The 21,398-nt window shown below is 44.1% G+C and overlaps 1 protein-coding gene across 4 annotated transcripts in view; it reads right to left on the reverse strand.

Annotated features, from left to right (window-relative positions):
* The window catches only part of atxn1a (ataxin 1a), a 194,316-nt gene that overhangs the window by 125,595 nt on the left and 47,323 nt on the right, over window positions 1-21,398 (reverse strand). For all 4 annotated transcript variants that reach the window (XM_090209053.1, XM_090209052.1, XM_090209055.1 and 1 more), the window contains exon 2: window positions 10,595-11,402. The gene's annotated coding sequence lies outside the window, so the exon portion shown is untranslated. The remainder of the gene's footprint in view (window positions 1-10,594; window positions 11,403-21,398) is intronic.

Raw genomic sequence — 21,398 nt, forward strand, 5'->3', positions numbered from 1 at the left:
TGTAAACTAGAAAGACAAGCAACATTATGGTGATGAATGATGACTCATTCTAAATATGCATTAAGTTTATACATACAGCTTGTACATACAGTAGCCTACAGACTGTACTGAATTGCATTGCATATTGTATATCTCACACTGCATATTGCATGACTGAATAGGTACTGGGCGTATAGATGTTCTGGCACAGCAGTAAGGCCTAAGAGAACATGGGTTCCATACTGGTATTAATAACGGTTCATGTTCCATATCTGTCAGCCTGACACTTCAGGAGATCCACTTGCACTGTCTCAAATTGATCTGATGAAGATCCCAGTGGGAAAGAAACGTCATCTGTTTGTGAGTGTTGAATAAATCGCCAGGGAGCATCACAGAGGAGTGTTACTTTCAGAAGATCGATTGTCAGTACCAAACCGACCCCAATGTGTATTGTCAGTACCAAACATATCCCAGTGTGTATTGTCAGTACCAAACCGACCCCAGTGTGTATTGTCAGTACCAAACATATCCCAGTGTGTATTGTCAGTACCAAACAAACCCCAGTGTGTATTGTCAGTACCAAACAGATCCCAGTGTCTATTGTCAGTACCAAACAGACCCCAGTGTGTATTGTCAGTACCAAACAGATCCCAGTGTCTATTGTCAGTACCAAACAGACCCCAGTGTATATTGTCAGTACCAAACATATCCCAGTGTGTATTGTCAGTACCAAACAGACCCCAGTGTGTATTGTCAGTACCAAACAGATCCCAGTGTCTATTGACAGTACCAAACCGACCCCAGTGTGTATTGTCAGTACCAAACCGACCCCAGTGTGTATTGTCAGTACCAAACAGATCCCAGTGTGTATTGTCATTACCAAACCGACCCCAGTGTGTATTGTCAGTACCAAATATATCCCAGTGTGTATTGTCAGTACCAAATATATCCCAGTGTGTATTGTCAGTACCAAACAGACCCAAGTGTGTATTGTCAGTACCAAACAGATCCCAGTGTCTATTGTCAGTACCAAACCGATCCCAGTGTCTATTGTCAGTACCAAACCGACCCCAGTGTGTACTGTCAGTACCAAACAGACCACAGTGTCTATTGTCAGTACCAAACAGACCCTAGTGTGTATTGTCAGTATTGTCAGGACCAAACAGACCCTAGGGTATTGTCAGTACCAAACAGACCCCAGTGTGTACTGTCAATACCAAACATACCCCAGTGTGTATTGTCAATGCCAAACCGACCCAGTGTTTATTGTCAGTACCAAACAGACCCCAGTGTGAACTGTCAGTACCAAACCGACCACAGTGTGTATTGTTAGTACCAAACAGATCCCAGTGTGTATTGTCAGTTTCAAACAGACCCTAGTGTGTATTGTCAGTACCAAACATACCCCTGTATATTGTCAGTACCAAACAGACCCCAGTGTGTATTGGCAGTACCAAACAGACCCCAGTGTGTATTGGCAGTACCAAACAGACATAAGTGTGTACTGTCAGTACCAAACAGACATAAGTGTATATTGTCAGTACCAAACAGATCCCAGTGTGTGTTGTCAGTACCAAACAGACCACAGTGAGTATGGTCAGTACCAAACAGACCCCAGTGTGTACTGTCAGTACCAAGCATACCCCAGTTTGTATTGTCAATACCAAACCGACCCAGTGTGTATTGTCAGTACCAAACAGACATAAGTGTATATTGTCAGTACCAAACAGATCCCAGTGTGTGTTGTCAGTACCAAATAGACCACAGTGAGTATGGTCAGTACCAAACAGACCCCAGTGTGTACTGTCAGTACCAAACATACCCCAGTGTGTAATGTCAATACCAAACCGACCCAGTGTGTAGTGTCAGTACTAAACAGACCCCAGAGTGTACTGTCAGTACCAAACAGACCCCAGTGTGTATTGTCAGTACCAAACAGACCCCAGTGTGTACTGTCAGTACCAAACCGACCACAGTGTGTATTGTCAGTACCAAACAGATACCAGTGTGTATTGTCAGTACCAAACAGACCCTAGTGTGTACTGTCAGTACCAAACAGACCCTAGTGTGTATTGTCAGTACCAAATATATCCCAGTGTGTATTGTCAGTACCAAATATATCCCAGTGTGTATTGTCAGTACCAAACAGACCCCAGTGTGTATTGTCAGTACCAAACAGATCCCAGTGTCTATTGTCAGTACCAAACCGATCCCAGTGTCTATTGTCAGTACCAAACCGACCCCAGTGTGTACTGTCAGTACCAAACGGACCACAGTGTCTATTGTCAGTACCAAACAGACCCTAGTGTGTATTGTCAGTATTGTCAGGACCAAACAGACCCCAGTGTGTACTGTCAATACCAAACATACCCCAGTGTGTATTGTCAATGCCAAACCGACCCAGTGTTTATTGTCAGTACCAAACAGACCCCAGTGTGAACTGTCAGTACCAAACCGACCACAGTGTGTATTGTTAGTACCAAACAGATCCCAGTGTGTATTGTCAGTTTCAAACAGACCCTAGTGTGTATTGTCAGTACCAAACATACCCCTGTATATTGTCAGTACCAAACAGACCCCAGTGTGTATTGGCAGTACCAAACAGACCCCAGTGTGTATTGGCAGTACCAAACAGACATAAGTGTGTACTGTCAGTACCAAACAGACATAAGTGTATATTGTCAGTACCAAACAGATCCCAGTGTGTGTTGTCAGTACCAAACAGACCACAGTGAGTATGGTCAGTACCAAACAGACCCCAGTGTGTACTGTCAGTACCAAGCATACCCCAGTTTGTATTGTCAATACCAAACCGACCCAGTGTGTATTGTCAGTACCAAACAGACATAAGTGTATATTGTCAGTACCAAACAGATCCCAGTGTGTGTTGTCAGTACCAAACAGACCCCAGTGTGTACTGTCAGTACCAAACATACCCCAGTGTGTAATGTCAGTACCAAACAGACCCCAGTGTGTATTGTCAGTACCAAACAGACCCCAGTGTGTACTGTCAGTACCAAACATACCCCAGAGTGTACTGTCAGTACCAAACAGACCCCAGTGTGTATTGTCAGTACCAAACAGACCCCAGTGTGTACTGTCAGTACCAAACATACCCCAGAGTGTACTGTCAGTACCAAACAGACCCCAGTGTGTATTGTCAGTACCAAACAGACCCCAGTGTGTACTGTCAGTACCAAACATACCCCAGAGTGTACTGTCAGTACCAAACAGACCCCAGTGTGTATTGTCAGTACCAAACAGACCCCAGTGTGTACTGTCAGTACCAAACCGACCACAGTGTGTATTGTCAGTACCAAACAGATACCAGTGTGTATTGTCAGTACCAAACAGACCCTAGTGTGTACTGTCAGTACCAAACAGACCCTAGTGTGTATTGTCAGTACCAAATATATCCCAGTGTGTATTGTCAGTACCAAATATATCCCAGTGTGTATTGTCAGTACCAAACAGACCCCAGTGTCTATTGTCAGTACCAAACCGATCCCAGTGTCTATTGTCAGTACCAAACCGACCCCAGTGTGTACTGTCAGTACCAAACGGACCACAGTGTCTATTGTCAGTACCAAACAGACCCTAGTGTGTATTGTCAGTATTGTCAGGACCAAACAGACCCCAGTGTGTACTGTCAATACCAAACATACCCCAGTGTGTATTGTCAATGCCAAACCGACCCAGTGTTTATTGTCAGTACCAAACAGACCCCAGTGTGAACTGTCAGTACCAAACCGACCACAGTGTGTATTGTTAGTACACACCATCCCAGTGTGTATTGTCAGTTTCAAACAGACCCTAGTGTGTATTGTCAGTACCAAACATACCCCTGTATATTGTCAGTACCAAACAGATCACAGTGTGTATTGTCAGTATCAGACAGATCACAGTGTGTATAGTCAGTATCAGACAGATCACAGTGTGTATTGTCAGTATCAGACAGATCACAATGTGTATTGTCAGTATCAGACAGACCACAGTGTGTATTGTCAGTATCAGACAGATCACAGTGTGTATTGTCAGTATCAGACAGATCACAGTGTGTATTGTCAGTATCAGACAGATCACAGTGTGTATTGTCAGTATCAGACAGATAACAGTGTGTATTGTCAGTATCAGACTGATCACAGTGTGTATTGTCAGTATCAGACAGATAACAGTGTGTATTGTCAGTATCAGACAGATCACAGTGTGTATTGTCAGTATCAGACAGATCACAGTGTGTATTGTCAGTATCAGACAGATCACAGTGTGTATTGTCAGTATCAGACAGATCACAGTGTGTATTGTCAGTATCAGACAGATCACAGTGTGTATTGTCAGTATCAGACAGACCACAGTGTGTATTGTCAGTATCAGACAGATCACAGTGTGTATTGTCAGTATCAGACAGATCACAGTGTGTATTGTCAGTATCAGACAGACCACAGTGTGTATTGTCAGTATCAGACAGATCACAGTGTGTATTGTCAGTATCAGACAGATCACAGTGTGTATTGTCAGTATCAGACAGATAACAGTGTGTATGGCTAACTAGCTGAATCCCCATTAGCTGTTGCAAAAGCAGCAGCTACTCTTCCTGAGCTCCACATAAAACATGAAACATGACATCATACAGAACATTAATAGGACAGAACTATGTAAAAAAATATTTTCTTTTACAAAAGGCACATAGCCTACATATCAGTAACATACACAAACACTATCTAGGTCAAACAAGGGAGAGGCGTTGTGCCGTGAAGTGTTGCTTTATCTGTTTTTTGAAACCAGGTTTGCTGTTTATTTAAGCAATATGAGATGGAAGGTAGTTCCATGCAATAATGGCTTTATATAGTACTGTACGCTTTCTCAAATTTCTTCTGGATATGGGGACTGTGAAAAGACCCCTGGTGGCATGTCTGATGGGGTAAGTGTGTGTGTGTGTGGGGGGGGGGGGGGGGGGGTACAGTGTACCAGAGACCATCTGATTGGTTCCCATGGGAAAGCTCATAGGATCCTGTACAATAACTGCTCTTATTAAAAACTCACACACACACGCACGCAGGCACACACACACACACACCCTCCTTTCATCTCATCCATGTCTTAGTAATTAAATCAAAAGCTCTGCTGTGTGAATGAACTCATCAGCACAGGCCCAGGTAATTAACTAATTGTTTAGTATTCAAGAGACGGGAGTGTGTGTGTGTGCTTGTGTATGTGAGTGTGTGTGTTTGTTCGTGCGACGTGCATTATATGTTAGAGACAAAGAACATGAGACAAAGAAAGAGAGAGAGAGAGAGAGGGAGAGAAGAGCGAGGGAGTAGTGGAAGTGTGTCAAGGGGGAAGCCTACCTCAAGGGTTAGAGATAGAGTCCCTCTCCCCGCGTGAAAAAGTTTCCATGGCAGTTTTGGTGGAAAGCCAGTGTCGTGTCTTTGGCTATGGCAGATTAAGTGATATGACATGCTATTCTATAAAATAATTTATCCGTAATTAATATTACCTGATTGAGTTAATCATGTAAATGTAATTAACTAGAGAGTCGGTGCACCACAAAATAATATTTATAGAGCTGTTATCTTCCGAATAAACTCTTCAAGACCTAGTAATATTTTACATCAATAGCAGTCAATATTAATCGTCATCTTAATTCAGTCTCATCTGAAAGTTGTAAATTCTTGGTTATCTGCACGAACCCTGGCTAACAATTTGAATCAGCAATACAAAATTGGGTTTAATTATTTATTTTTTACTAAATACCTAACTAATCACACAGAATTACACATACACATAATTAAATCATAACTTGATTACAAATTACGTCATAAAGGAAAACGTCCCGAGCGGGCGGAACAGATGTGACAGCTTGTTTCACAAAAGAAAAGGGGCTGGGTTTGAGTGAAAGAGCGGGAAGACTGAGGAACAAAGGGCGAAGCTGTGCTATTGTAAATACAGTACCTTATGCATTCTAAATTACCGACCATTTGGAAAAGGAAAATGCAATAAACATCTACTCTGAGCTGCGCTTCGGTAGGTTGGTGGTAGATGGAAGGCCGTGTTGCCCAACCGAGTCCTTTGTCCTTTGAAGAATGTCTCTGCAGGTAAATTGGATACATTGTAGTAATGTCATTGTGTGGTAGACGGGATACTCTGTCTGTTACTTCCTAACCTGCGTTTGCAGCTGCGGTTGCTAACTCAACGGTTAGGAGGTATCACTTCTGTAGTGAATAAGAGTTCAAAGTTCATACCATTCGCAACCAAAGCTCACGCTGATGTTGGCTTCGTTCTGTAGATATTATCTGAACCATTCTGACATCGGACAGTCATCCCCACATCCTCAGAACAGGAGGTTACAATGTTGTTAAGGCTTTATATAGGAAGGGAGAGGAGGGCGTGTTTGAAAAGTTTTATAGCCCATGTCCCTTCACAGGGGCGGGCCACTGATTGAAAAAACAAAATCCAACTGCCAACATGGCAATCTATTTTCCATATTCTATAAAACAAGAGTATAAACATCTCCCAATGCAAAGGCAGTTGTCTAAAGTAACTGTTTAAATTGCATTATATTCTGTAACGTCTATTCCATACCGAGTGATGTAAAACCTTGACACTGCATTGTGATACTGCTTATGAAAACCCAAATCTCACATTATAGAAGCTAAAATCACAATTCATCCCATCACGAATAATTTCATATTCAAACATTTAAATTGAACAACAATTCCATGTGAATCCGATAACTCTGATGTGTAGACTTTCCACTGTAGAGTTTATGTCATCTTATCATTGATGAGAATGTCTCAGATGACAACTGAACTGACATCATATTCATTAAGTACCACCGCATATGTTCAATTGGTCGGCTTACCAGAATATTGTTCATTTCCCCAAACCTTATGATGTTCCCAGAATCTCTATGTTAACCAAGGGTTTCACAAATGTAACATCAGTAGGGTAGAGAGAGGAAAAATGGGGGAAGAGGTGTTTATGACTGTCATAAACCTACCCCCAGGCCAATGTCATGACACCAGGTTCCCCCTCTCTCTTTCTCTATCTCTCCCCTCTCCTTTTATTCCAGGCCAGCTGCAGTGACTGGCTGGCAAATTGAGTTTCCCGTTAGTAGCGTGAACAGAGAGTGGAGTTATCCACTACAGTTGTAAAGTGGAGTTTTCCACCTACACAACACAGCCACTGCCCGTTTTGAACTCCCTGACATACACACTACACACATAAGCATGTTATCCACCCTTTTCCTTTCAGAAAGTCTTTGACTAATGTACAACCTCCTGTCAATCACTCTCTCCATTAACAGTGTGTGTATTACAGGAGGTAGGTGGCACCTTAATTGGGAGGATGGGCTCGTTATAATGACTGGAGCGGCATCAATGGAATGGTAACATATACATGAAAAACATGGTTTTCAGGTGTTTGAAGCCATTCCATTTGCTCCATTCCGGCCATTATTATGAGCTCAACAGCCTCCTGTGGTGTGTGTGTGTGTGTGTGTGTGTGTGTGTGTGTGTGTGTGCGTGCGTGTGTGCGTGTGTGTGTGAGTGTGTGTGCGTGTGTGTGTGTGTCTATCACTCTCTCCATAAACAATTAACTCCTGAGCCGAGAGGTTGAGGGGTTCCAGACTGAAAGCATCCAAACAGAACACTGAAATATTCCAGAGAAAAATGTATTTTTCCAGGCGGTCTTTCTTGGAGGCGCATGAAAGAGGAGAAAGATAATATGGAAAAAAGAATAGAAAGAAACTAAGAGAGAGAGAGATAATAAATAAACTAAAGGGTAGATATCCGTTGCAGAGAGAGGGGTGTGAAGGAAGAGAGAAGGCACGGAGAGAAAGAGAGAGAGAGAGAGAGTAAGGTGTCTGTCAGAACTCAGAGTAGATCCAACCATCCTGACACACCACTAGTCTACACTGGACTACAGCACAGTGCCTTCTGAGGCCCCTGCAGACCCACGCACGCACGCACGCACGCACGCACGCACGCACACACACACACACACACACACACACACACACACACACACACACTCCCCCCCGGCACACACACGTCTCCCCCTGACACACACACACACCTCCCTCGACACACACATTTCCACTCACACACAAACACAAAACACCTAGTCCCACTAGGGGCTATGAGAATCTCACTTCCAGATAACTAGCCAGCAGCCAAGTGACTTTCACACAGTGGTACAGTGGTACAGTGGTGTAGTGGTACAGTGGTGCAGTGGTACAGTGGTACAGTGGTGAGGTGGTACAGTGGTGCAGTGGTTTAGTGGTGCAGTGGTGCAGTGGTGCAGTGTGTGGGGCTGACTGGAGTAAACCATAGAAATAGAACTCAAGAGCTCCACGGATATGTCGCTCTGAGTTGAAGAGCAAAGCTAGCTCATCACACACCTGAGAAGAGAGAGATAAAGGACAGAGAGAGAGAAAAGGAAAGAAAAGAAAGAGCGAGTGATGAAGGGAAACGAGGAGCGGAGGCAAGAGGAAGAGAGTGAGAGAACTAAGGGGTAGAAGAAAAGGAAGAGCGAGTGATGAAGGGAAACGAGGAGCGGAGGCAAGAGGAAGAGAGTGAGAGAACTAAGGGGTAGAAGAAAAGGAAGGGAAAGTGATCAAGAGACTGAAAGAAGAGGAGAAATGAAGACATGGAGATGCGAAAAAGAGGACCATGGAAAAAGGCCAAGAGAGAGGGAGTAAATGGAGAGGGGGTAAGAGAAAAGGAGAGGGGGTAAGAGAAAAGGAGAGGGGGTAAGAGAAAGGGAGATGGGGTAAGAGAAAAGGAGAGGGGGTAAGAGAAAAGGAGAGGAGATGAGAGAAATGAGAGGGGGTAAGAGAAAAGGAGAGGAGATAAGAGAAATGAGAGGGGGTAAGAGAAAATGAGAGGGGGTAAGAGAAAAGTAGAGGGGGTAAGAGAAATGAGAGGGGGTAATAGAAAATGAGAGGGGGTAATAGCAAAGGAAAGGGGGTAAGAGAAAAGGAGAGGGGGTAAGAGAAAATGAGAGGGGGTAAGAGAAAAGTAGAGGGGGTAAGAGAAAATGAGAGGGGGTAAGAGAAAAGTAGAGGGGGTAAGAGAAATGAGAGGGGGTAAGAGAAAAGTAGAGGGGGTAAGAGAAATGAGAGGGGGTAATAGAAAATGACAGGGGGTAATAGCAAAGGAAAGGGGGTAAGACAAAAGGAGAGGGGGTAAGAGAAAGGTGTGGGGGTATTTTATACCATCTATTGCATCTTGCCTATGCCGCTCTGTCATTGCCCATCCATATATTTATATGTTTATATTCTTATTCCATTCCTTTACTTAGATTTGTGTGTATAAGGTAGTTGTTGTGGAATTGTTAGATTACATGTTAGATATTGCTGCACTGTTGGAACTATAAGCACACGCATTTCACTACACTTACAATAACATCTGCTAACCATATGTATGTGACCATTAACATTTGATTTGATTTGATTTGAAAAGGAGAGGGGGTATTCGAAAAGAAGGAGGGACAGGCTCAGCAGGGATCAGATTTCAGTGAGTCAGCAGCAGTCAGAGGACTGAGTGGAGAGACAGCAAGAGGGAGGGAGGGAGGGAGGGAGGGAGGGAGGGAGGGAGGGAGGGAGGGAGGGAGGGAGGGAGGGAGGGAGGGAGGGAGGGAGGGAGGGAGGGAGGGAGGGAGGGAGGGAGGGAGGGAGGGAGGGAGGGAGGGAGGGAGTTGACTCACGAGGGATGGGGAAAAATAGACACAGTGTACATTTTCACACCTCTGTGGGAGGAGCCTGACCTCGGGTTAGTACACCGGCCACACACACACACACAAACACACACACACACACACACACACACACACACACACACACACACACACACACACACACACACACACAAAGCCGCTAGCCAAGGCAACACGGCTCTCTTCAGAAACTCATCATAACCACACACACACTGACACAACACCCCCTGACCTGGCTTACTGTACAACATCAACGGCTTATAGTCTCTACTGGAACTTCTGGCACAGAACTCCAGGGTTGTAAACACTGTGGAAACTAAGATTACATCCCAAATAGCACCTTGGTCCCTATGTAGTGCACTACTTTTGACCTGGGCCCATAGGACTTGATCAAAAGTAGTGCACTATTTAGGGAATAGGGTGCCATTTGGGGCACCCCCTAAACTATGAACTTCTGTTTACAACATAATTCTACCTTAGCGCTTTAGTATGTGGTCTGTGCTTGGGTTGTGTTTCATTCTAGAACGTTCTTCCTTGTTCCCGCCCCTGAACCCTTGTCCTCTCCTGATTGGACTAGATAGCTCTGGACAGCCAGCTCTGTCCTCTGACTGGATAACCCTGACGAGTTCAGGAAACTGACAACATGGTAGCTCAGTATCACTTCTGCCCCACCAGAACCAGAAAGAAGTATGTGGGTTGTTAAGATAATCCACTGCTGTGCATTTTGAGTACAAAATACAACCTTCCTTTTCTCCTCCTATATACATATTGATTAGATTAAACTACTAGAAAAGAGGACACAGCTCTGTCTATACAAGCACATAGAGTAGCAAATACATGCTCATATAGGAGGCTGAGACTACGAGAATACTAATACAACACAGCCAGTCAGTCTTACCTGAGTGTTGGAGGCGGTTGGGCCTGGTTCTTGTCCAGTGGTCCGGGTGGGAGGAAACAGGAAGCGGTTCAGTTGAAGACAGGGGACCAGTCAGTACTGTGGTTCAGTTGAAGACAGGGGACCAGTCAGTAGTGTGGTTCAGTTGAAGACAGGGGGCCAGTCAGTACTGTGGTTCAGTTAAAGACAGGGGACCAGTCAGTAGTGTGGTTCAGTTGAAGACAGGGGACCAGTCAGTACTGTGGTTCAGTTGAAGACAGGGGACCAGTCAGTACTGTGGTTCAGTTGAAGACAGGGGACCAGTCAGTACTGTGGTTCAGTTGAAGACAGGGGACCAGTCAGTACTGTGGTTCAGTTGAAGACAGGGGACCAGTCAGTACTGTGGTTCAGTTGAAGACAGGGGACCAGTCAGTACTGTGGTTCAGTTGAAGACAGGGGACCAGTCAGTACTGTGGTTCAGTTGAAGACAGGGGACCAGTCAGTACTGTGGTTCAGTTGAAGACAGGGGACCAGTCAGTACTGTGGTTCAGTTGAAGACAGGGGACCAGTCAGTACTGTGGTTCAGTTGAAGACAGGGGACCAGTCAGTACTGTGGTTCAGTTGAAGACAGGGGACCAGTCAGTACTGTGGTTCAGTTGAAGACAGGGGACCAGTCAGTACTGTGGTTCAGTTGAAGACAGGGGGACCAGTCAGTACTGCAGTAACTGCTGCTGTGTCTGTTTCTCTCGGTCACTAGTCTGAGGGGAGCCTGCTCCCAGATCCCCTCTCTATCTGTCCGCGTCTGTCTCGCTCCAGGTGCTTTCACCATTCCCTACAGAGAGGAGAGAGATGAGAGAGGCGTCCATGTTACTTGGCAATTAGGAAGGGAAAGTGTGTGTTGGGGGTGAGGTTAAAGTTTGGAGACCGGCCAGCAGCACAATACTTACTGTATATTGGGAATATGAAATTACTTCGTTTTCATGTAAAAAAAATAGATATATATATAACAGCAACCTTTGCAATAGGGATGACATGTCCTATCTGAGGTCACAGTTCAAATCAAAAGCACAGTGTGCACAGTATATTTTCCACAGACAGCCAGACAACACTTTCAGCAGGTCAAACAGAGAAGGCTTATCTTGAAATTCTGTCATGTAGTACTCCTTCTGTCTTGTAGTACTTATATCTGTCTTGTAGTACTCCTATCTGTCTTGTATTACTCCTATCTGTCTTGTAGTACTCCTATCTGTCTTGTAGTACTTATATCTGTCTTGTAGTACTCCTATCTGTCTTGTATTACTCCTATCTGTATTGTAGTACTCCTATCTGTCTTGTAGTACTCCTATCTGTCTTGTAGTACTTATATCTGTCGTGTAGTACTCTTATCTGTCTTGTAGTACTCCTATCTGTCTTGTAGTACTCCTATCTGTCTTGTAGTACTCCTATCTGTCTTGTAGTATTCCTATCTGTCTTGTAGTACTCATATCTGTCGTGTAGTACTCTTATCTGTCTTGTAGTACTCCTATCTGTATTGTAGTACTCCTATCTGTCTTGTATTACTCCTATCTGTATTGTAGTACTCCTATCTGTCTTGTAGTACTTATATCTGTCATGTAGTACTCTTATCTGTCTTGTAGTACTCCTATCTGTCTTGTAGTACTCCTATCTGTCTTGTAGTACTCCTATCTGTCTTGTAGTACTTATATCTGTCGTGTAGTACTCTTATCTATCTTGTAGTACTCCTATCTGTCTTGTAGTACTCCTATCTGTCTTGTAGTACTCCTATCTGTCTTGTAGTACTTATATCTGTCGTGTAGTACTCTTATCTGTCTTGTAGTACTCCTATCTGTCTTGTAGTACTCCTATCTGTCTTGTAGTACTCCTATCTGTCTTGTAGTACTCCTATCTGTCTTGTAGTACTCATATCTGTCGTGTAGTACTCTTATCTGTCTTGTAGTACTCCTATCTGTATTGTAGTACTCCTATCTGTCTTGTATTACTCCTATCTGTATTGTAGTACTCCTATCTGTCTTGTAGTACTTATATCTGTCATGTAGTACTCTTATCTGTCTTGTAGTACTCCTATCTGTCTTGTAGTACTCCTATCTGTCTTGTAGTACTCCTATCTGTCTTGTAGTACTTATATCTGTCGTGTAGTACTCTTATCTGTCTTGTAGTACTCCTATCTGTCTTGTAGTACTCCTATCTGTCTTGTAGTACTCCTATCTGTCTTGTAGTACTCTTATCTGTCTTGTAGTACTTATATCTGTCTTGTAGTACTCCTATCTGTCTTGTAGTACTTATATCTGTATTGTAGTACTCCTATCTGTCTTGTAGTACTCCTATCTGTCTTGTAGTACTCCTATCTGTCTTGTAGTACTCCTATCTGTCTTGTAGTACTTATATCTGTCGTGTAGTACTCTTATCTGTCTTGTAGTACTCCTATCTGTCTTGTAGTACTCCTATCTGTCTTGTAGTACTCTTATCTGTCTTGTAGTACTTATATCTGTCTTGTAGTACTCCTATCTGTCTTGTAGTACTTATATCTGTCTTGTAGTACTCCTATCTGTCTTGTAGTACTCCTATCTGTCTTGTAGTACTCCTATCTGTCTTGTAGTACTCCTATCTGTCTTGTAGTACTTATATCTGTCGTGTAGTACTCTTATCTGTCTTGTAGTACTCCTATCTGTCTTGTAGTACTCCTATCTGTCTTGTAGTACTCTTATCTGTCTTGTAGTACTTATATCTGTCTTGTAGTACTCCTATCTGTCTTGTAGTACTTATATCTGTCTTGTAGTACTCCTATCTGTCTTGTAGTACTTATTTATGTCATGTAGTACTCTTATCTGTCTTGTAGTACTTATATCTGTCTTGTAGTACTCCTATCTGTCTTGTAGTACTCCTATCTGTCTTGTAGTACTCCTATCTGTCTTGTCGTACTCCTATCTGTCTTGTAGTACTTATATCTGTCATGTAGTACACCTATCCAAACAAAACATGTTAAGTACTGTATGTACAGTGTCTACTGTACACTTATAGAACAGTAATGTTGTCTGTCTTATTTAGGGTGTTTCCCAGACAGCTTGGCCTGCGTGATGACCCCTGGACCTCCCTGGGGGTCAAGTGGGAGGGTTGGGGGGGGTCAGTATATTAGGAATGGCCTCTTTGGTTTTCCAGCTACATTCCTCTGGTGTGGGCTGAGGGGAGGGATGACTGGTTGATCATTATGGTACACAGTACTGCTTGCTACTCTACTCAGCCCACAGATCCCTCTCTATCTCTCTCTCTCTTCAGGGATAGGCTCATCCTGCTGGCTGGCAGGCAGGCGAGCTGCATCAACTAAACAAACACTGGCCATGCTATTTATACATCCATGGCTTGTCGGCATGGCAACCACACATTGTTTACCTGCATCACAAACTATTTCAGCTTTTGTATTTAAGTGTGTTTTTCTTCTTCTAGGAATTGTTTTATATTCTTAGCTTGTTTTCAATGTTGGGTCATTTCATAGCCTCAAGGCAGACATGAGATGTTTAATGTGATTGTCCTGTTTCTTTCTTTGGCTTCTTAGTCGTATGACTTTATTTGTTGATTTCAGGAAACAACAAAGTTTAGCTTTGAGCTGTCTGTCTGTCTGACTTTCTCTCTGTTTTGGTTTGTGTTGTTTACTTGTTTGTATTTTTATGTTTACTATAGTTTGTGAGGCTTGTGTGTCCCTCTCCCTCTTCAGTTCACGACGAGGGCAGCCTGGAGGTCAGCCGTCTCCCGTGGCAACAAGGACGGGCCTGGACGTCAGGAGGAGGAGCCAGGAACTTTCTCAGAGGCAACAGAAAACAGGTTACCTGATCCAGCGTCAGTTCAGTTTCCCTCGGGGCCTGAAAGCTACACTATCAACTACACTACCGTGTGTTCCAACCGTGACTTGTTCACAACACCAGCAATAACTGCAATCCTAGAAATCAGCATTTGAGAGACAACTGAGACAGTGATTGTCAGATATAGAGCATTTCACGGGGATATGATGTCATTATTTGGACAAATACACTGAACAAAAATATAAACGCAACATGTAAATATTGGTCCCATGAGCTGAAATAAAAGATCCCAGACATTTTCCATATGCACAAAAAGCATATTTCTCTCAAATTTTGGGCACAAATTTGTGGACGAGTGGTTTGCTGATGTCAACATTGTGAAAAGAGTGCCCCATGTTGGTGGTGGGGTTATGGTACGGTCAGGCATAAGCCACGGACAACGAACACTTGCAACTAGAATACACAGAGATACCGCGAGGCCCATTGTCGTGACATTCATCACCTCATGTTTCAGCATGAAAAATGCACCGCCCCATGTCGCGCCTGGAAGCCCCTGGAAGCTGAAAATGTCCCAGTTCTTCCATGGCCCGCATACTCACAAGACATGTCACGACTTCCTCTGAAGTGGGCTCCTCTCCTTGTTGGGGCGGTGTTCGGCGATCGACGTCACCGGCTTTCTAGCCATCGCCGCTCCATTTCCCATATGTCCATTTGTTTTGTCTTGTTCCATTACACACCTTGTTTTCATTATGTAATCACACTACATGTATTTAGTCCGCTGTTCCCCTCCATGTCTTTGTGTGTAATTGTTGATTGTTATGTGAGATGTTCACTCGCTATACTTTGTTTATGTTCCGTGTTTTTGGGGCACTTTGATGTCATGTTGTGACTATTTCTTGACCGGAATAAACATTCCACAGGCCAAAACCTGATCAACTCTATGTGAAGGAAATGTGTCGCGCTGCATGAGGCAAATGGTGGTCACACCAGATACTGACTGGTTTTCTGATCAACGCCCCTACTTTTTTTTTTAAAGGTATATGTGATGAACAGATGCATACCTGTATCCCCAGTCGTGAAAATCATAGATTAGGGCATAATTCATTTGCGTTTATATTTTTGTTCAGTATAACAAGTGAAAGAATGCAAATTGTCAACGCATATCCATATTCAGCAAACTATCTCCTTTCCATGTGTAGCCAGCCACCTGTGGCTGTCATATAATTATATTTCTATGCTACCTGTTCTGCTTTCTGCTCACATTATGAGCTACTGTACCCCGAGGTGATTGTGAAGTGGATAAATGGGTGAGATCACCTTAGCTGCTAATCTCTATATTAATCATTCACAGAGCAACCTAACTTGCATAATTCTTCAGAGTAATAAACTAGTACCGTGGAGTCAGGACTGATAGAAAGGTGAGAAGATACTGCAGAAAAGGGCTTCTTCTGCCTTTCAGCAGACATGCAGACACGTCCTCGTACGCACGCACACACGCACACACACGCACACGCACGCACGCACACGCACGCACGCGCACACACGCACACACACACACACGCACGCACGCACGCACGCACACACACACACACACACACACACACACACACACACACACACACACACACACACACACACACACACGCACACGCACACGCACACACACACACACACACACACACACACTACTCACGCCTGCATCTTTTTCCCCTGACTCAGCAGCGGAGGGCACAGGTTTCAGTTCCCTGTCTCAGTCACACAGGAAACTCACTACCACAGGGTGTGTGTGTGTGTGTCGACTGCTTCCTGTTTACAAACAAAAGTTCAAACACGAAGTACCAGTGACTAAGCAGACCAGTTGGCAAGCGTAATCCAAACATGTTTCCAGCTGACCACCATTGTACCTGTTCCCAAGAACTCCAAAGTAACCTGTCTAAATGACTATCGCCCTGTAGCCCTCACATCTGTAATTATGATGCACTTTGAAAGGTTGGTCTACGCACGACTCCAACACCATCATCAAGGACAACAACCTCTCCCTTAATGCCAGTAAGACCAAGGAGCTGATCGTGGACTATAGGAGAAAGGGAGGAGAGCACGTCCCCATCCACATCAACGGGTTTGTAGTAGAGCGGTTCGAGAGCTCCTTGGTGTGCACATTACTAAGGACTTGGTATAGCTAAAATGGTCCACACGCACCCACACAGTTTTGGAGAGGGCATGACAGAGCCTCTTCCACCTCAGGACGCTGAAAATATTTGGCATGGGCCCTTTGGATCCTAAAATGTTTTGATATCTGCAGTACCATACGTAGAGTGAGCGGTGCCCAGACGAGACAACTGTTTCTGAGCCGGCAGAAATCACAAATCAACGTCAATATCATGGGCATATCCAAGTAAATGCCAATAGAAAAAATGAAATCAAAATAAAGTTCTAACTAAAATGTGTAATTCATTGTTATTTGAATATGTAGGTAACAGTTTTCTGAAAGCAATAAGGCACCCGAGGCCGTGCTGTATCATGAATACAGTCACAGTTTTCTGGGTTGACTGGCCCTTCACCAAACAACGAGCTCTACCTGTGACTGTCTTTATGATACAGCACTGCCTCCGTGTTTTATTGATTCATGATTACATCCTCCCTCCCTCCTCCTCCTCAGATAACGAGCTCACACCCGGCATATAGCCTCTGTCCTGGTCTGCTCTACTCTCAGGCCTGGCAACGCTACGTTGTCAAAACGGGACATTGTATTTCATTTACCATTTGTTATTTTTATGGGGAAACAATACTGGGGGAGCACAAATTCTATCCGGGGGATCCCTGCCCGGGTTTGCCATCCCGTAAAGCCGGCCCTGGCTTGGTATGGCAAATGCACCGCCCTCGACCGCAAAGCGCTACAGAGGCTGGTGCGGACAGCCCAGTACATCACTGGGGCCGAGCTCCCTGCCATACAGGACCTCTGTATCAGACGGTATCAGAGGAAGGTTGCAGACAGATTCTACCCACACACATGACTGCTAAGTAGCCATAAGACTATCTGCACTGACCCTATCTTGCACTGACTCTGTGCACACTCACAAGACTATACAGTATATACACACTATATACACACACTCACACACACTACATTTACACTCTCACAGAAAACCCACACACATTCACTACATACGCGCACACACTAGTGATGGAGGAAAACATCCAGAAGGTTACATATTTGGATATCAGTTTTTAGAATATATTGTATCGTTTTGACAAAATATACATATAATATGATGCACCAAAACTTCAGTATTTTCCTTCATCGCTTGTCCTCCATCTTCTTTTTAAATAGGGAGCCAATTTGTTTCAGCACTTTGACTGATGCAAACTCATTTTCTCATCATCTCTCTCTTGTCCCTCTGCAGCAAACATATGGTAAGAAATATGTAGGGAACATGGAATCACAATAAAATCACAGTATCGAATCGCAATACATACACACTGAGTGTACAAAACTTTAAGAACACCTCCTCTTTCCATGACATAGACTGACCAGGTGAATCCAGGTGAAAGATATGATCCCTTATTGATGTCACTTGTTAAATCCACTTCAATCAGTGTAGATGAAGGAGAGGAAACATGTTAAAGAAGAATTTGCAAGCCTTGAGACAATTGAGACATGGATTGTGTGTGTGTACCATTCAGAGGGTGAATGGGCAAGACAAAATATATAAGTAAGTGTATGTGGCATGGTAGTAGGTGCCAGAAGCACCGGTTTGTGTCAACAACTGCAACGCTGCTGGGTTTTCCACACTCAACAGTTTCCCATGTGTATCAAGAATTGATCACCACCCAAAGGACACAACTGTTGGAAGCATTGGAGTCATCATCCCTGTGGAACGCTTTCATTCCCCGACGAATTGAGTCTGTTCTGAAGGTTCTGGGAGGGTGCGCAACTCAATATTAGGAAGGTGTTCCCAGCCCTATCACACACACATAACACTCACCTGCATAATGACACACACACACACATTCTGGAACTCCCTGTATATAGCTCCACATTGATCTGGTACTGGTACTCCCTGTACATAGATCCACAGTGATCTGGTACTGGTACTGCCCTGTATATAGCTCCACATTGATCTGGTACTGGTACTCCCTGTACATAGATCCACAGTGATCTGGTACTAGTTCTCCCTGTATATAGCTCCACATTGGTCTGGTACTGGTACTTCCTGTATATAGCTCCACATTGATCTGGTACTGGTGCTCCCTGTATATAGCTCCACATTGATCTGGTACTGGTACTCCCTGTACATAGATCCACAGTGATCTGGTACTAGTTCTCCCTATATATAGCTCCACATTGATCTGGTACTGGTACTCCCTGTATATAGCTCCACAGTGATCGGGTACTGGTACTCCCTGTATATAGCTCCACATTGGTCTGGTACTGGTACTTCCTGTATATAGCTCCACATTGATCTGGTACTGGTACTCCCTGTATATAGCTCCACATTGATCTGGTACTGGTACTCCCTGAATATAGCTCCACATTGGTCTGGTACTGGTACTTCCTGTATATAGCTCCACATTGGTCTGGTACTGGTACTCCCTGTATATAGCTCCACATTGGTCTGGTACTGGTACTTCCTGTATATAGCTCCACATTGGTCTGGTACTGGTACTTCCTGTATATAGCTCCACATTGGTCTGGTACTGGTACTTCCTGTATATAGCTCCACATTGGTCTGGTACTGGTACTTCCTGTATATAGCTCCACATTGGTCTGGTACTGGTACTTCCTGTATATAGCTCCACATTGGTCTGGTACTGGTACTTCCTGTATATAGCTCCACATTGGTCTGGTACTGGTACTCCCTGTATATAGCTCCACATTGGTCTGGTACTGGTACTTCCTGTATATAGCTCCACATTGGTCTGGTACTGGTACTTCCTGTATATAGCTCCACATTGGTCTGGTACTGGTACTTCCTGTATATAGCTCCACATTGGTCTGGTACTGGTACTTCCTGTATATAGCTCCACATTGGTCTGGTACTGGTACTTCCTGTATATAGCTCCACATTGGTCTGGTACTGGTACTTCCTGTATATAGCTCCACATTGGTCTGGTACTGGTACTTCCTGTATATAGCTCCACATTGGTCTGGTACTGGTACTTCCTGTATATAGCTCCACATTGGTCTGGTACTGGTACTTCCTGTATATAGCTCCACATTGGTCTGGTACTGGTACTTCCTGTATATAGCTCCACATTGGTCTGGTACTGGTACTTCCTGTATATAGCTCCACATTGGTCTGGTACTGGTACTTCCTGTATATAGCTCCACATTGGTCTGGTACTGGTACTCCCTGTATATAGCTCCACATTGGTCTGGTACTGGTACTTCCTGTATATAGCTCCACATTGGTCTGGTACTGGTACTTCCTGTATATAGCTCCACATTGGTCTGGTACTGGTACTTCCTGTATATAGCTCCACATTGGTCTGGTACTGGTACTTCCTGTATATAGCTCCACATTGGTCTGGTACTGGTACTTCCTGTATATAGCTCCACATTGGTCTGGTACTGGTACTTCCTGTATATAGCTCCACATTGGTCTGGTACTGGTACTTCCTGTATATAGCTCCACATTGGTCTGGTACTGGTACTTCCTGTATATAGCTCCACATTGGTCTGGTACTGGTACTCCCTGTATATAGCTCCACATTGGTCTGGTACTGGTACTTCCTGTATATAGCTCCACATTGGTCTGGTACTGGTACTTCCTGTATATAGCTCCACATTGGTCTGGTACTGGTACTTCCTGTATATAGCTCCACATTGGTCTGGTACTGGTACTTCCTGTATATAGCTCCACATTGATCTGACACTGGTACTCCCTGTATATAGCTCCACATTGATCTGGTACTGGTACTCCCTGTATATAGCTCCACATTGGTCTGGTACTGGTACTTCCTGTATATAGCTCCACATTGATCTGACACTGGTACTCCCTGTATATAGCTCCACATTGGTCTGGTACTGGTACTTCCTGTATATAGCTCCACATTGGTCTGGTACTGGTACTCCCTGTATATAGCTCCACATTGGTCTGGTACTGGTACTTCCTGTATATAGCTCCACATTGGTCTGGTACTGGTACTTCCTGTATATAGCTCCACATTGGTCTGGTACTGGTACTTCCTGTATATAGCTCCACATTGATCTGACACTGGTACTCCCTGTATATAGCTCCACATTGATCTGGTACTGGTACTCCCTGTATATGGCTCCATTCTTGTGTATTTTATTTGTGTATTTTATTTGACTATTTTTAACTCTGCATCATTGGGAACGGCTCATATACAAGCACTTCACAGCAAAGTCTACATGTTGTATTCGGCACATATTTAAAATACAATTTGATTTGATTTGTGTGTGTGTGTGTGTTTGTGTGTGTTCTTCCTTTCTTATCTCTTTTCTTCCATGGCTAAGATAACTCATGGCTCAGATGGCTCATGACTCAGATGGTTCAAAGCTCAGTATGAATCATGGCTCAGATGGCTCATGGCTCAGATGGTTCAAAGCTCAGTATGACTCATGGCTCAGGTGGTTCAAGGCTCAGATGACTCATGGCTGAGATGGTTCAAGGCTCAGATGTCTCATGGCTCAGATGGTTCAAGGCTAAAATGGTTCAAGGCGAAGATGACTCATGGCTCAGATTACACATGACTCAGATGACTCAAGGCTCAGATGATTCAAGGCTCAGATGGTTCAAGGCGAAGATGGTTCAAAGCTCAGTATGAATCATGGCTCAGATGGCTCATGGCTCAGATGGTTCAAGGCTCAGATGGTTCAAGGCTCAGATGGTTCAAGGCTCAGATGACTCATGGCTCAGATGGTTCAAGGCTCAGATGGTTCAAGGCTCAGATGGCTCAAGGCTCAGATGGATCAAAGCTCAGATGGCTCATGGCTCAGATGGTTCAAGGCTCAGATGGTTCAAGGCTCAGATGGCTCATGGCTCAGA

This window comes from Oncorhynchus mykiss, chromosome 18 (genome assembly GCF_057628025.1).
Source record: "Oncorhynchus mykiss isolate SJ-2025 chromosome 18, ASM5762802v1, whole genome shotgun sequence".
Classification (NCBI taxonomy): Eukaryota; Metazoa; Chordata; class Actinopteri; order Salmoniformes; family Salmonidae; genus Oncorhynchus; species Oncorhynchus mykiss.